Consider the following 17,788-nt stretch of genomic DNA (forward strand, 5'->3'; position numbering starts at 1 on the left):
GTTCAAAAGTTAAAACAGGACTCGGGGTTATGTTCTTCAATTTAGGTTGTTTGATACCATGATAGCCCCCGGTTGTCATTGCAGATAACCGTCTACCAAGGGCCGCCATTAGACAGCTGTCACAACCCTTTGAACCCCCTTCCTCTCAATGAAAAGTTATTATATTAATGGGGTTTTCCACTTTGTAGAGTTTCAGACTTTCAATATGATATCAAAGTTAAAAAAAAAAAATCACGACTAGTTGAAGGCTAATAGATCCCTGCACTCTTAGACCTACATGGACTTATTGCATTATCAGCCTTTGCCACGTCTCCATATTGTAATAAAGTTGGTTGAAGTTTAATATCAGCTGCACATAAAAATCATTCATATGAATATTTTGCCCATCTGTAGTTAGTTTTATGGAGAAAAACGTGCCTGTTTAATTTCAGGAGATGTGAAGCTCAACCTTTTTATTGTTATTTTAAATGTAATTTTTCAGATGATCCAAGCCATTCAAGTTTTACGATTTCATCTTCTGGAGTTGGAGAAGGTAATATTCTCTTGCCATTTTCTGTCCAGTGTGGTACTTCAGACCGAGGCCTATGAGCTATATTTGCATAAATGTATTTTTGCGAGTCGGTTATAATTAGCATCAAAATCAATCATGGGGCCATTTTTCTTCCGTGTTTAATCACGACGCAAGCTGTTACAACTGGAACGGATATCTATGTGCCCAAATCTCACCGCATGCTATAATGAAGTTTAATGTTGGCAGATATTGCATGGAAGGTGAAACATATAGGCGAACTTCGTCGATTGTAGAAGTGCTCTTGTGTCGAGGGCAAAAGGCCACAAATGGCCATCTGTGGCAAGCGAGAGAGAGTGGGCGAGTTTTTCCTCACCAGGCTATAGTAATGCTTAATTTATAGGCTACTCTTTTGCTCAAGGCTGTTGCTTGCGGACAAGAACTGATCTACGTACAAGCTATAGCTTACTAGCCTATGCTTATGAAGTTATTAAGTGCTTTGGAAAGTGTTCGTGTGTGTGTGTGTGTGTGTGTGTGTGTGTGTGTGTGAGGGTGTGTGTGTGTGTGTGTGTGTGTGTGTGTGTGTGTGTGTGTGTGTGTGTGTGTGTGTGTGTGTGTGTGTGTGTGTGTGTGTGTGTGCGCGCGCGTATACCTGCTACGTTTTTATTCACACAAATTATGTGCCCTTACCGGCCGAGTAGCTATAGGCAAAATGTCTCGTCCAAATATGCATATTGAATTCTCGGGCAAAGGATGCTCTGCGTGGGTCGTGTGTGATAATGTAATAAGTAGACAAAATTAAACAGTTTACCTTAAATGTCAGTCAAGCGGGTCACCCCCCTCTAATGGCCACTACCCGGGGCACTGATGAATTTAACACGGGTGTTGAGTAGACGCTGTAGCCCGGGAGCCCTCTTGTCACTGCCAATTTTCACCGATATCTCTATTTTGAGATGGGAAATAAAGTTAGCCCAGTTCACAATGCTGGACGCGGCTGATCGCCGAGGGAGCGAGTCGCAACAACCGACCTTGCCTCAAACAATTTGGGGCCGCTTTCCATGTCAAAAGGGTTTGTGGTTGCACATGTCACTGTCCTCTGTGATGTTCCTTTTTAGTTATTGTGAGATGTCTTTTCTCTCTCCGCCCACCCCCACCCTTTCTCTCTCTCTGTCTCTCTATCTCCCTCTCTCTGTATAGGTACATGAACTCTGTGATAATTTTTGCCACCGGTACATCAGCTGTTTGAAAGGCAAGATGCCCATCGACTTGGTCATAGATGACAGGGAGGGTGGATCAAAGTCAGACAGTGAAGAAATCACAAGATCATCGGGGCCTCTTGATCAGGTATGTCTCTCTCTCTATCTCTATCTCTATCTCTATCTCTATCTCTATCTCTCTCTCTCTCTCTCTCTCTCTCTCTCTCTCTCTCTCTCTCTCTCTCTCTCTCTCTCTCTCTCTCTCCACCACACACACAGCTCTCTGCTCTCACTGCTGGCTATTCAGCTATTCCGGGTCACTACTCCGTTTCTCTGTTATTTGCATATGATTAAGGCCGTTTTACATTCCATCGGAATGAAAATCTTCTGAATAATGTTGCTATTATTGGCCCATTAAGGCTTGATCCCGGAACCGACCTGGGAAGATTAGCTCGAGAAAGCATTGCCATAAACTTGACCTGTTTCATGTCGATTTTAATTTAGTCCCCTCTCCTCTTTTTTTTCTCCTCGCTTCTCCACTTCTTTTTGTTGAATCAAAATGCGTTATCAGTGCATTTCTGTTCTATTGGTCTGCTTGCATATGGGGAGAGGTCTACAGCTATCTGAGAGGCGAGATGGATACTGTGGTTTAGGTGCCTTGGTTTCTCCACTGGAGTTCACGGTTCATTAGATGTCTTGTCAGTATTTTTTCTTAGACATGAGTGCACATTGCTTATCGAAGGCACCCCCTCTTTCTTCTTTGCTCAGAGCACAGCGGCCGGCGAGAGGTTCAGTGGCAGTAAGGCGGTTTATGTTTGAAAAGCTACGAGGCATTGGGTATTAAAGGTAGATTAGGGAATGTTTCCTTTTGTGAGTCGCAGCGGTGGCGATATCAGAGATAACCATGGCCTTCATTACGTGCTCCACTGACTGCTGGCACTCGAGGGACATTGTAGTGCGCGCAGGCATGACCCTAATGGTCCATACTGCCGTTAAATAATGATAACAGCGACCATGATTAGAATTATGCAAATCTTAACGCACAGGATTCACGGCCATTAATAGCCTATCGTGCTTCATTTGTACAAAAAGACGTGCGTTTTACTTAACAAAATGGCCTGTTTCAAAAATATTATAGACTACCTGCATTATAACGGTATGACTTTGGCCTTCGTGGGTTAAGTTCAGCTCCGGTCTATGGACAGCTGAGAGATAAAAAAAACAAGTGTGCAAATTAAAGGGATTAGCTGGATAGGCCGATATAAAAAGTAATGAAGCGATTAGGCTAAATAATTTAAATCCGCGGACTTCCATATGGTTGAGTGGCTGGCCTGAGCGACGGCCTGGTGTAGTGCCCCGGAGAGAGCGTTAGCCACCAGCCTTTATGTTCTGAAGTGAATAGCCGGGCTAGCAGCGCCATTCATGGGCCGACTGGGACCCGAGTGGAGCGACCCCCGCTTCCTCCTCTGTATCCCCGGCTACTATGACTGATTATGGAAATGAGCAAGATCACCCAGAAGATAATACTTCATTTAATGCAAAAAAAGCAGAATTAAATAACACGACGCCACTTGTGCATTTGAGTGTCTCTTTTGAACAGCTTTATGTATTCTTTGGGGGATTCAGTTGTCAAAAAGTTATTTATTTCCATAGATAGGTCAGGGCACAAATTGAAGCGATATGGAATATATGTATTAAAATAGAGTGTGCTAAAACCGTAGGGTTTTTAGGTATATGAAGAAAATTATGTTGTGCTTGGGGGCACGATGTGGATCTTTAATTGACTTTAAGATAGAGACATGGCCTATTTTAACAATATAATAATGCTCGTACAGTATATAGAGCCAATTTGGGGCATAATGCTATAGTTCTGTTTACTTTGAATGACGACTGATGTTAAATAACTCATAGGCATAGCTTATGACAACATGCACCTTGGAAAAGGTTTTGACAGATCTAGAATACTGAGATGTGTGTATGCCTGACTAGCTCAAGTCATATTCAAGCAGTGTGCATATGGGTTATAACCAAACAGTCAAGGCAAGAAAGACAGGGCGCCTTCCTCTCACTCCTGAATACATATATTGTCAATTTAATGGGACTGCACTTCATGACTTACTCGATGCAGTATATACACACACACACACACACACACACACACATTTTCCTTGAATTTCGTCGGCTATTTTCTGTGTGACATCTTATCTGCCGTTGTTAGGGGGTGACACCCTTAACGAATTTGCGTTGTGTGTGCATTATCTCGCTCCATATGTATTTTTAATATATGCCCTCGGGCATAAAGTTGAAGTGGACTGGAAACAATGTTGGGAATTTGCACAAAAGAACAATGTTAACAAGAGGGAGAGGAGGCTCATTTATTCATAAACCAATTTATTCCAGTGAGGCGACTGTAGCAGAGAGAGAGAAAAAATTGTCAGAGGGAGGAAGAAAAAAAAACAGTTTTGAATTTATTAAACTCGAGTATCCAACAACGATGACTCTCTGGCTGCATAATGGTGCCTTTGCGTCATATCAGTAACATTTCGAGTGCTCCGTCGTTACCTTCTTTTCCATTGTTTTGCGAGCCTGTCTATGCAGGCAAGTTCTGGAGGGACGCTAGGCGCCCCTTTGAAATGAAAGCAGAACATAGCTGAGAGGTGAAAAAGTCAGGGAGGCTCTGTGCTGGCTTGTGAATGCAGCCCAGCCAGTTTGGGCTCACCCTGCTCTGTGTGTGTGTGTGTGTGTGTGTGTGTGTGTGTGTGTGCGTGTGCGTGTGCGTGTGCGTGTGCATGTGCGTGTGCGTGTGCGTGTGTGTGTGTGTGTGTGTGTGCCCATGTGCGCGTGCGTATGTGTGTGTGTTTGCACACTTGCATGGGTGTGTGTTTGTATACTCTGTTTTTTTGTGTGCATGCAGTGCACATATTCTGTGTGTGTTATTGTACATTGTGTGTGTGTGTGTGTGTGCGCGTATGTGTGTGTGTGTGTGTGTGTGTTCAGACTGGCCTGATAAATGCAGCACCCCCCTCAGGTGTTATGTGAGTGGAGTGACTGGTTAGCACCAGTTGGACTTTCTTAACCCCTTCCCTGCCTCTCCCTGGAGAGCCATATTTGCCTAACTCCTAACACATTTGGCTCATTGCTTCCCCTGCAAGAGTACGTTTGCAGTTGCCCGCGATGCATAGGACTTCTGCATTAAGCTCCACTGTACACAAACCTGGGAGGCATGAAAAAAAAAAAACTCCGACCATGTGGATTTTGCAGAACCCTTTAATGTGGAAAAGGCCTCTCTTACACTGTATGTTAAAGTCAGTTCAGCCTCTCCCCTAGGCGTCAGTCCGTGTACATCTCGGTGCCCTCGGTACTGGGACGATTTGTTGGCTGTGGTTGCCTTTTGCGATTGTCTTGCCTGTTTACCCAGCCGACACTCATGCTCTACCATTCCCTTCCCTGGTCCCTGGGTGAAGGCGAGTGGGGGGTATTTCTAGACGGCTATGCATCGTTTGCACAGTTGCCTTTAATTGCGCAGAGAGAGCAGTGGGAGGGGCACAGCAATTTGCTAATGAACTCAGAGAGCTTGGGCTCTGTCGAGTGCTGTGGAGCAGGATACTGGTGCTAAATAGTGCTGAGGACTCACTCCAAGTCCACAAGAGCTCCTCTACTTGATTGGGACATGCTGTCTGGAGTGGGTCTGGGAATAATTGAATTTCTCTTTTTTTTGTTTCCTTTTCATAAAGTCTCCTGACTGTGAATGTGAGAGGGTCTTCAATGGTTATATGTACTCAGAGGTTGATTGTGTTGTGCTGATTTGATTGCAAGGTCTTTCTCTTTTTTCGCATCGCAGGGTATCCCCTCCCCAATAGAGCGCAATGTGCAGAGCAGGGCATGCTTGATCATATCCTCCAAGTGTTTACTCGTGAAGTCCTATGAATTTAAATGACATTTTAATTTGTAATCTGTGCTGAGGTAATGTTGGGATTCTTGTCTCCAACAGTATGCAAAGTTTGTTTTGCCTTCGTCCACCTCGGATCTCATTCCAAAACAAACCCTTACTATGTGAGCATGGTTGTTGTGGTCACCGCTTAAGAATTTACTCTTGATAGCGCTATCGTGGTATCTTTTCTCCCCAACAATTGGCACTGTTTGGCCATACAAGCGTTGGTTTCCAGGTCAGTGAGACCCAACAGTGTTGGTTTAGGTAACTCTGGCGGTCAAAAGAGTGACCCCTGCTCCCCACCCCTCCACCCCCCCCCCCGCGTGACTCAATGGAAACCCTGGCCGCCTGGGTCAGCCGCTATTTTCCTAATCAGTACGCTGCTATCGCTAATCTATCCGCTTCTAGTTGGAAGTATGGATCGAGTTTCAGCCGACGTACCAGGCACACTCTTTCTCCCTCTTCAGTTTGTCTCCTACTCTCTTTCTCTCTCTTTCTGTCCTTTTCTCCCTACAATGGCACACCGCTGTTCTTAATACAAACTTTTGAGTCATCGTGGTGATTGTTGGTAATGGCTGCCTTTGTAGTTGTATAGGGGAGAGGTTTGACCCCCACCCCCCACCCTTTCCCCCCCTCCTTCCACTACCCCCCCACACCCAGCCCTCCCCTAAATACCCTTTTTTTCTCCTCCGCGGAGTGAATGCGGGGCGGCTGTTAGGGATTCAACAAGTGATACAAAGGACTGACCACGTGACTTATGTTTTTCTTAGTCTCTTCATTATTGTGGTGGAATAGCAAGTAGGGGTGATTCTGATTAAGCAAATCAAGGCCAGAGGGACTTCAAAGTCGTAACAGTGTTATGGAGCACTTAGACGTACATATTTTCCTTCCTTGGAGATATTAACGCATGTGCTGGTGCATCGAGAAAGTTTTGGTGTAACATTGCAATTTCTCTTTTTTATCTGATCCATACAGTATTCATAAATGAATAGTATCATACTCATATGGATCTGAACTTGAACATTGGCAAGATAAAAAGAGAAAAGCTATTCGTAGTGTAACCACACCGGGTCACAGATACACTGTTGTGATGGCTACAAAACCCCACTTGCAAACGAGAAGTCCTTTGCTTGCGTTTCGTGTTACTTGCGCTAGGCGGCCATGTCTGTCCCCGAGGCCCGCTTGTGGTTTCTTTGGCTAAGTAAACAATAACCTGGCTTAACACATGTGTACTTAGCTAATGGAAAGTTCCTTTCCCTCTTAACCCCCTATGAGCCTCCGACAATGGCACTGTCACAAACAGCCCGTCTCCAAGGGATCCACCAAGAACATCCTCAGACGCAGTGGGCTGCGTGCCGCGGATAAGTTAAGCTAGCATGGCTAGGTGGCTAGGCTAACAGAAACCGCAGCAAAACATATCATTATGAAATTACGTCCCACTTCTCCTTCACTGCCCGAAAAGGAGAAAATGTGCTTTGTCTGGGGTTCGATAGCCTGGAACAGGGAGAGTGCTTGACTTAATGTTTTTGTTTGGATTTCAGCTTACGGAGAGTAAACAAGGGATCTGTAGCTGCTTGGAAGTGGAAGAACCTTGAGAGAGAGAGAGAGAGAGAGAGAGAGAGAGAGAGAGAGAGAGAGAGAGATGAGAATCAGTTTGTCACTTTGCGAGAGTGTGTCATTTAAATGGATTTTCAAAGCTCTGGTAATTATCTCAAACGTGTAATTATCTTTGGTTGTCTTGATGAGGTTAACCTACCAGTTCTAAAAAGCCGACTGGAGAGTACCTGAAGGCTATTCAACATAGCATACTTTACTTGCTCAAGAGACCCAATCCAGTTTTCTCTCTCTCTCTCTCTTTCCCACTCTCTCGCACCCCCTTCAGCAATTAAAAGGTTATTTCTCCTTGTCTATTGTGAAGAGTTGGGGAAGAAAAGGGGAAGGGGGCCTGACGCAGAACAGAAAGGGGGAGTCTTTTGCCTCTTTCTCTCTCTTTTTTGCGCTGTGCATACCATTATCACCCCTCTTTTCATTTTAGGAGCACTAATATTGCAGCGAGCGGAGGAGGAGGGAGAGGAGAGGAAGAGAATGGGGAGGCGTTCTGGTTGAGCACTTGCTCGGCCGGTTATCAGCAGAGCAGATATCCCAGCGTTATCTTGATGCGGTGTGTAAAAAGGCAAAATAAACAAGCGTTCACAACAGCCGTCCTCTCAGCCCTCCTCCCTATTAGCTCACTCTGACAGTGTTCAGGTGAGTGAGGGAATGTGGCGAGAGTTATTGCAGGCCAGCCTAACTCTCAGTTGGAAGTGGCATACTGGTCGATAGCAACCTGCAGCTCGATGACTAGTTTCACTGACTGTTGCCGCACATGGTGTGCTACATAAAACAATACTTGGCCAAAATGGATTTTGCAAAGCATTCTATAGGCCCGCCTACTATAACACCATACTGTCATATTTGATTCAGATGTGTCGCAGTCAAAAAGTGTGGTTGTGTTCATGTGCCGAATGCTCACATGCACGTGCATGTGTGAGCTTGAGTGCAATGGTGGGGTTATCTAGATATTTGTGTCTGTACTGTATGTTTGTGCATAACATTATTCTCATGCGCTTTCCGGCATCACAGAGCAAAAAGTAAATATCCATAACATTTCAAAAGTTATTCCAGAGACTGGAGGGGAACGGGGGCCAAAATACGACAACCTTAACCATTTTCTTTATTATGGCAAATGAATTGGCAAGGCAACATTTCTTGCATGAGCGCTCGTACGATATGGGCCTTGGCAGAGAGGCAGAGAGAGCAAAGGCAAAGTCCCCCTCCTCCTCCCCCTTCCCTTGCATCTAAGACGCGGCACAATGAGAATGCACTCAATTGGAATGCCTCACCGATCATAGTGGAATCAGAATTTCCAGCAAGGAAAATCTTTTCATGGCGAATTAGGGTGGCGAAGAGAAGAAAAAAAAGAGAGTGATGAAAGAGAGAGAGAGAGAGGTATGCACAGCTCACATGCAGAGGCTCCTTGGGCACAGCGCGGCAGATTTAAGAACTTTAGCTAAAGCCACACAGAATAGAATGTGGAAAATTGAATTTACTGAACAATTAAGCATTGAATTAATCTACATCCTGGAATGGAGAGGGAGGGAGGTGAAAGAATGGACAAAAAATATAAAAACTATTGGAAGGAAAGAAAGGAAGAAAGAAAGAGAAAGAAAGAAAGAAAGGAAGGGAGAAACAAAGGAAGGAAGAAAGAAAGCAAGCCTGACTAACTGAGTGGTAGGCAGTCAAAAATATTTTGGGAGAGATAGAGGAAGAGGAAAAGAGAGCCATGGGAGTAAAAGCATGGCAGGAGAGAAAAATCCACAGGGAAGGGGAGAGTGCATGCGTGGGTGCGTGGGTGCGTGCGGGTGTGCGTGTGTGCGTGTGCGTGTGTGTGTGTGTGTGTGCGTGTGTGAGAGAGAGAGAGCGAGATAGAGAGAGGGAGAGAGAGTAAATCCATGGCGGCTCATTAAGGGGACAGTGAATAAATCAAGCGTGTTGCTGTGTGCAAAGGGACAGGATTCCCCTTCTCTCTCTCTCTCTCTCTCTCTCTCTCTCTCTCTCTCTCTCTCTCTCTCAGTCTCTCTCCTTCCTTCACTCCCTCCATCCTCCCCCTTTCTCTATTATTGCCCTCTCTCCTCTGGCTGTCTCTGTTTATGCATCTGTTCATCTGTGAATTTACATATCCCATATTGGGAAGGTGGACCTCTCACTTGTTATAATGTGCGTGCTCACACGTGCGTATGTGTGCATGTGCATTGTCGCCTTGGCAGAAGGTGTGTGTTTTTGGACACTGCATGCATCGTAGTCAAGGTGCATGTGTTTGTTTAGTTATAGCAACAGGACTTTGACGGTTGCGTACGGTTTGCTCAGGCTATATGACCAACATGTGTATGAGTGTGTGTGAATAATATGTGTGTTATGTGTTTACTGGCATTTGTATGGCTGTTGCATATGCTTAGTGCTGTGTATGGCCAAGCATACTATGCACAATTGCACATGTGTGAGCATATGTATGTATATGCATATGTGTGCTTGTGCTGGCCATGTGACTAAAGCAGTGGTTCGCAAACTCTTCAGGTCGAGACCCAAAAGAGAGATTAGACATTTGCAGGTGACCCAAACTAGTGAAATTAGCAGATCTCTGAGCACACAACCCGCCGCTTCACACCGCGTTGCAAGCTTGTAGATCGGCTATTTGCACAACTTCTAAGTTCTTACTTGTTTATTAGTTTTATTCATGCAGGAATTTCTTTGCTTTGTTGCTTTGTTTGTTTAAAAAATATTTACAATTAAAACAAAAATTATTTGAAATATATATATATATATTTTTTTTTAATGTACTGTAGGAAATATATATATTTTATTACCCGAGTCGTGACCCCATAAAAAAATGCTCCGTGACCCACAAATGGGTCCCGACCCACTGTTTAGGAAACGGTGGACTGAAGAATGTGTGCGTTGTGTGATCTCAGCCATGCATGTATGCCCTGTAAGTACGTGTGTATGTTAATTGCAGCGTTGGATCAGCGCAGGGCCCGCTCAGTCCGAGGGCGGACTGACTGACTGCGAGTATAAATAGACTCCTGGTCCCCGCGGGGATGCCACCAGGCCCTGTCTCTGCCCCGCCCCCTTTCCCATGGGGCCGAGCGGCCACCTCCCAGCAGGCGAACCGCTCTTTTGTTCAATTACAGCTAATGCAATAGTTTTCCATCCATCCACCCCCGTCCCCACCCGAACCCCCCCTACTCCTCCGCGCACGCACGCACGCACGCACGCACGCACGCACGCACGCACGCACGCACGCACGCACGCACGCACACTTTCTAATTATATTCTTCAAGTTGAATTTGTTACAGACTAAAAGGAGAAAGTGGAGAAAAAGGAAAAAGCTACATCTATCCTCTGCATTCCGGTCCCCAGGGTGTCAGGGTATTCTTCCTACCAGAGCCTAAAATAAACAAGTTCTGCTAATTAAAGATAAAAAAAATAATAATCTGCAGTTAAATTATTTTCATAAAAATCTGTCTCTTTTCTTTTTTGGTTGAAGAGCTTGCGAAGAAAATGGAATAAAGCAACAAAAACAAAACAAAAGAGAGCGTTAACCATTTGCGCGCCGAGCATGTGGTCCGCATTATCTCACTTGTGATGTTTGTCTCTAAGTTAAGTTATTCGCTTGTGCGCCAGCATTTTAATTTCAGTGTGTGTCTGTCTACATGCTTATTGTCCGGCTGTAAGGCATTGTGTAAGAGGTGGTTGAAGCAGCATCTCTCCAACAGTCTGACGTGATGGTGTGTATCTGTGGCGTCATGGTCTCTCCGCATGTTGCCCCACTGCGGAGGGACTTTTAGTCTTTGGTGCAAAGCCCTCCAGTGATTATACAGCCCAGTAAGCACTGGATTATAATTTCATAGCGTGGAGACATCAAAAGGGCTGTAATGGACACCAAATGTATCAGACTTTGTCATATACAGTATATACAGTGTATTGAAAAATCTGTGGTAATTTAACTCTCAAAGTGTTCCAAATGTAACAAAATGGTAACCTGTAAGTGTCCATTTGGTTTCATGTGCACAGTATCAGAGTTACAAATATATATACCGTATGAAAGAGCATACATATTTTAGTCTTCATTTTGTTTAAAGGCCGACCCCGTCTTGTGAATTAATGTGTGCTTTTTGCACAATACAGAACTCGACTCCAAAAAACGTTTTCAGAAAACCAGCGCAGGGATCCCAATTGAAAACAGTTGTTCTCTCTCTCTCTCTCTACCTCTCTCCCCCTTCCCCCCCCTCTCTCGCCCAGGGTTTCTATCACTCATTTCGTCACATATCCCTAAAAGCGCGATGTGCGCACCACATTGCCCCCTCCGTATCTGTTTTCATTCAATAAAAAAAGAAAAAAGCTAAAAGATAGTCTCATGCATGCGAGCATCAGACGAGGTTGTGTGTGTGTGTGTGTGTGTGTGTGTGTGTGTGTGTGTGTGTGTGTGTGTGTGTGCGTGTGCGTGGGTGGGTGGGTGCGTGTTTGCTGTAGCTGGCTCGCCTGGCTGTGTGATAAGGCATTAAGATTCCATTTGTGTGTGTTTTTTGAAGTCTTCTTACTCTCCTGTCCTCGGCACTAATGTTGCTTTTCAGAGCCACTGAGAGATAAGAGGCAACATCTGTTTCAGTTTCAAGAGTACAGCACCTCTCTGCATGGGGCCATGCACGCGCGCACGTGTGTGTGGGGGTGTGTGTGTGTGTACAGGGGACTACAGCACACAGTGCATGTGCATGTGTCCTTGTGTATGTGTTTATCTGCACGCCTTACTACTGTATGTGTATTTACCGATTCAGCTCACTCTGTGTACTGTATGCGTGCGTGCGCGTGTGACTGAGTGTGCATCTGTTGTTGCACACTTTTCTGTGTATAACAGATATACCTGTGTGTGTGTGTGTGTGTGTGTGTGTGTGTGTGTGTGTGTGCGTGTGTGTGTGTGTGTGTGTGTGTGTGTGTTGTAGCGGGTTGGGGCGAGCTCGCGTCGGGGTGCCAATCAGAGACCCAGTCTGACAAATAAATAAATAATAACAGCCCCAACCACCGTACAAGGGATAGACAAATAAATATACTGATATATTTAGTGTGTGTGTGTGTGTGTGTGTGTGTGTGTGTGTGTGTGTGTGTGTGTGTGTGTGTGTGTGTGCGTGTGTGCGTGTGTGCGTGCGTGCGTGCGTGCGTGCGTGCGTGCGTGCGTGCGTGCGTGCGTGCGTGCGTGCGTGCGTGCGTGCGTGCGTGCCTGTGTGCGTGCGTGCGTGTGTTTGTGTGTATTCTCAGAGTGTCCAGGGAAATGGTGTTCACACAAAAATAAAGCACAAAATCAAATACTATTTCCAGCACACTGGTCAGGTTGGCGTTAGGTTTGCTTTGCTCAACAGGTCAGGTTGGTGTTAGGTCTGCTATATGCTCCACAGGTCAGGTTGGTGTTAGGTCTGCTATGCTCCACAGGTCAGGTTGGTGTTAGGTCAGCTATGCTCCACAGGTCAGGTTGGTGTTAGGTCAGCTATGCTCCACAGGTCAGGTTGGTGTTAGGTCAGCTATGCTCCACAGGTCAGGTTGGTGTTAGGTTAGCTATGCTCCACAGGTCAGGTTGGTGTTAGGTCTGCTATGCTCCACAGGTCAGGTTGGTGTTAGGTCTGCTATGCTCCACACTCAGCCCTTCATGACTGCTGGGCAGTGGCAGGTCCCCTTCTTTAAAGGTGTGGACATTTTATTTTGAAGTTTCAGCTTGAAACACTGGCTCTGAAGTTTCTGAACCAATCAGAGTGTTGCAATGCATCCCTCCAGGCTATGGGGTCTCAAAGTCTGTGACTTCCTGCACGTGAATGTAGTTTGTAAACAAATTGACAGAGAGAGGTGGGGAAAAGCCAGGAGATTATTTCTAACCTGTACACAACATATATACATATTTTAGGATGATGATTAAGTTTAAAGCAAGTAATACACTGTCTGGATGTCATCTTGAATGAGATTAAAAACGGAGTAGTTCTTTAATCAAAACCAGCTGTGGAGGAGGAGTAATGAAGCATGGGAATCAACTTCATTTTTATTGGCTTTTATTGATGTGTATCTCTACACGTCATCACGCAGCACGTAATTAAGTAATTAAAAATATTTTTATGGACTTTTGATATAAAACACAGAAATTAGAATTTGCAATTCTTTTTGGCATCCATTGTTAGGTATGCCCATATGATGACCACGGATATGGTCTAAAAGTGTGAAAAGCGTATTCTTCATTTCACTACGCCTTTAAAAGGCTAGGCCCCTCCCACTGGACCGTACCAATCCTGGCTTGAATACTCAACAACCAGTTAACTCCCATGACTTTACAATTAGCCTGCAATGGCATATACAAAGCGTTATCGTATTACTCAAAGTTTACCCACATCATAATTCAGGTACTTTATTTACAATAACCTGTGTGTGCACCCACCAAACTAAATTAGCATGCTATTGCTACCTGGCTATTGTGTATTCTGTATTGTATTGTAGTGTAGTGTAGTGTTGATGTGGATAGTGTTAGTGGCAGGTGAACTGCCACTCTCTCTCTCTCTCTCTCTCTCTCTCTCTCTCTCTCTCTCTCTCTCTCTCTCTCTCTCTCTCTCCCTCTGTGTGTGTGTGTGTGTGTGTGTGTCTATCTGTCTTTATCCTGCTGTTGGGGCCATTTGCTGTTGACTGTCCGGTGCACAGCTGACATCATGGTCTGCTGGTCTGCCCCAGCCCCCCCCCCCCCCCCCCCCCCCCCCCCCCCCTTTTCTCACTCAATATCTATTATGATGTACTACTGGGCCATAGAGCCCCACTGTATGACACACATGTACAGTGCAGTAGGTTCACGCACGCTCCAACATTGACTGGCGAGAGTCTCTTGTTATGTAGGCAGCAGAGGAAGACGTCTCCAACTCTTATGTGCTAGGTTACGATGTTCAACGTTTATAACCGTTTCTCCCATGTTATTTAATATAAGTTTTGGTTTGTTTAATGCTCAGAGCAGAGAATCTACTCCTATCCGGTTGTCCCATGCATTTTTGTCTTTCTCATTGTTTGCCTTTTTATTGCAACCCCCCCTCCCTTTTTTGTTTTCTACTCTAGTAGCCTAGTACCATTGTTTCTACTCTAGTAGCCCTAGTACCATTGTTTTCTACTCTAGTAGCCCTAGTACCATTGTTTTCTACTCTAGTAGCCCTAGTACCATTACTTTTCTACTCTAGTAGCCCTAGTACCATTGTTTTCTACTCTAGTAGCCCTATATACCATTGTTTTCTACTCTAGTAGCCCTAGTACCATTGTTTTCTACTCTAGTAGCCCTAGTACCATTGTTTTCTGTTCTAGTAGCCCTAGTACCATTGTTTTCTACTCTAGTAGCCCTAGTACCATTGTTTTCTACTCTAGTAGCCCTAGTACCATTGTTTTCTACTCTAGTAGCCCTAGTACCATTGTTTTCTGTTCTAGTAGCCCTAGTACCATTGTTTTCTACTCTAGTAGCCCTAGTACCATTGTTTTCTACTCTAGTAGCCCTAGTACCATTGTTTTCTGTTCTAGTAGCCCTAGTACCATTGTTTTCTACTCTAGTAGCCCTAGTACCATTGTTTCTGTTCTAGTAGCCCTAGTACCATTGTTTTCTACTCTAGTAGCCCTAGTACCATTGTTTTCTACTCTAGTAGCCCTAGTACCATTGTTTTCTACTCTAGTACCCTAGTACCATTGTTTTCTACTCTAGTAGCCCTAGTACCATTGTTTCTACTCTAGTAGCCCTAGTACCATTGTTTTCTACTCTAGTAGCCCTAGTACCATTGTTTTCTACTCTAGTAGCCCTAGTACCATTGTTTTCTGTTCTAGTAGCCCTAGTACCATTGTTTTCTACTCTAGTAGCCCTAGTACCATTGTTTTCTACTCTAGTAGCCTTAGTACCATTGTTTTCTACTCTAGTAGCCCTAGTACCATTGTTTTCTACTCTAGTAGCCCTAGTACCATTGTTTTCTGTTCTAGTAGCCCTAGTACCATTGTTTTCTACTCTAGTAGCCCTAGTACCATTGCTTTCTACTCTAGTAGCCCTAGTACCATTGTTTTCTACTCTAGTAGCCCTAGTACCATTGTTTTCTACTCTAGTAGCCCTAGTACCATTGTTTTCTACTCTAGTAGCCCTAGTACCATTGTTTTCTACTCTAGTAGCCCTAGTACCATTGTTTTCTGTTCTAGTAGCCCTAGTACCATTGTTTTCTACTCTAGTAGCCCTAGTACCATTGTTTTCTGTCTAGTAGCCCTAGTACCATTGTTTTCTACTCTAGTAGCCCTAGTACCATTGTTTTCTACTCTAGTAGCCCTAGTACCATTGTTTTCTGTTCTAGTAGCCCTAGTACCATTGTTTTCTGTTCTAGTAGCCCTAGTACCATTGTTTTCTACTCTAGTAGCCCTAGTACCATTGTTTTCTGTTCTAGTAAGCCCTAGTACCATTGTTTTCTACTCTAGTAGCCCTAGTACCATTGTTTTCTACTCTAGTAGCCCTAGTACCATTGTTTTCTACTCTAGTAGCCCTAGTACCATTGTTTTCTACTCTAGTAGCCCTAGTACCATTGTTTTCTACTCTAGTAGCCCTAGTACCATTGTTTTCTACTCTAGTAGCCCTAGTACCATTGTTTTCTACTCTAGTAGCCCTAGTACCATTGTTTTCTGTTCTAGTAGCCCTAGTACCATTGTTTTCTACTCTAGTAGCCCTAGTACCATTGTTTTCTACTCTAGTAGCCTTAGTACCATTGTTTTCTACTCTAGTAGCCCTAGTACCATTGTTTTCTACTCTAGTAGCCCTAGTACCATTGTTTTCTGTTCTAGTAGCCCTAGTACCATTGTTTTCTACTCTAGTAGCCCTAGTACCATTGTTTTCTACTCTAGTAGCCCTAGTACCATTGTTTTCTACTCTAGTAGCCCTAGTACCATTGTTTTCTACTCTAGTAGCCCTAGTACCATTGTTTTCTACTCTAGTAGCCCTAGTACCATTGTTTTCTGTTCTAGTAGCCCTAGTACCATTGTTTTCTACTCTAGTACCCCTAGTACCATTGTTTTCTGTTCTAGTAGCCCTAGTACCATTGTTTTCTACTCTAGTAGCCCTAGTACCATTGTTTTCTACTCTAGTAGCCCTAGTACCATTGTTTTCTGTTCTAGTAGCCCTAGTACCATTGTTTTCTACTCTAGTAGCCCTAGTACCATTGTTTTCTACTCTAGTAGCCCTAGTACCATTGTTTTCTACTCTAGTAGCCCTAGTACCATTGTTTTCTACTCTAGTAGCCCTAGTACCATTGTTTTCTACTCTAGTAGCCCTAGTACCATTGTTTTCTACTCTAGTAGCCCTAGTACCATTGTTTTCTACTCTAGTAGCCCTAGTACCATTGTTTTCTACTCTAGTAGCCCTAGTACCATTGTTTTCTACTCTAGTAGCCCTAGTACCATTGTTTTCTACTCTAGTAGCCCTAGTACCATTGTTTTCTACTCTAGTAGCCCTAGTACCATTGCTTATTTATGTTTGTATGTTTCTGTTTGCTAAGTTATGTAGCAAGCCTTGGCTTAGCAAGGAGTCGGTCATCAATGTTTTGTTCTTTCATTCTCAAAGCAAATAACGATCTTTGACTGTGGTCATACTTTACAACTCTCTTTCTCTACCTCTGCATCTCTCTCTCTCTCTCTCTCTCTCTCTCTCTCTCTCTCTCTCTCTCTCTCTCTCTCTCTCTCTCTCTCTCTCTCTCTCTCTCTCTCTGGTCTGGTATGACATCACTACTTGGCGTTGGTGGGGTGGCCTCCCTTTAAGTTGTAGCTGTTTTGTATTTTCATCTGCTAGTGGTTGGAGCCAAATGGAGGCGGCCGTGGTTCGCATGCCTCACAAAGCTGGGAACTAACACAGCATGTTTGGTTACTGTAGGTCTGGCCAGTACTGTGTGTGCATGTGTGCGTGCGTGCGTGCGTGCATGCATGCGTGCATGTGTGTTTATTTTTGTTTAAAATTTTCCGTTGAGCTTCAATAATCGTGATTATGTATGATTGTTGTACGGGCTTACTGTACGTGCTTGTGCTGGGAATCGCCACTGTGTGTGTGTGTGTGTGTGTGTGTGTGTGTGTGTGTGTGTGTGTGTGTGTGTGTGTGTGTGTGTGTGTGTGTGTGTGTGTGTGTGTGTGTGTGTGTGTGTGTGTGTGTGTGTGTGTGTGTGTGTGTGTGTGTGTTGAGGGAATAGATTAATTTAAGGTGCGTGGGCTTTCAGGAGATTCTGCTCTAATGGCTGCTAGTGCTATCCTGTCTGTCTGTCTGTCTGTTTGTCTGCCCGCCCATTTATCTCCTTCTGAATATCTGTCTGTCTATCTGCCTATCTAATATCCATTTCTGTACCTGTCTGGCTGTGTTTTTATCTCTCCATCTAAAGTAAACGACACACATCGACATGAACTGTGACTCGTGTAGAGCAGCTACGCAGGCTTCCATGTTAATCTCTTCCTTCTCTGTCCGTCTCTCCTGTTCCTCCCAACAGACGTCCTGGAACAGAGACCATGATGACACGGCGTCCACGCGCTCTGGCGGACGCCCGGGCCGTCCAG

The 17,788-nt window shown here is 44.6% G+C and overlaps 1 pseudogene across 1 annotated transcript in view; it reads left to right on the plus strand.

The window, feature by feature from the left end:
• LOC310865664 (homeobox protein Meis1-like) overlaps positions 1–17,788 on the plus strand; it is a 53,613-nt pseudogene that overhangs the window by 4,463 nt on the left and 31,362 nt on the right. The window contains exons 5-7 of the transcript XR_014571062.1: positions 482–532; positions 1,706–1,852; positions 17,722–17,788. The exon at positions 17,722–17,788 is cut by the window's right edge and continues 43 nt beyond it. The product of XR_014571062.1 is annotated as a homeobox protein Meis1-like (transcript). The remainder of the gene's footprint in view (positions 1–481; positions 533–1,705; positions 1,853–17,721) is intronic.

The sequence above is a fragment of the Protomyctophum parallelum genome (genome assembly GCF_964188405.1).
Source record: "Protomyctophum parallelum genome assembly, chromosome: 10".
In the NCBI taxonomy this organism is placed as follows: domain Eukaryota; kingdom Metazoa; phylum Chordata; class Actinopteri; order Myctophiformes; family Myctophidae; genus Protomyctophum; species Protomyctophum parallelum.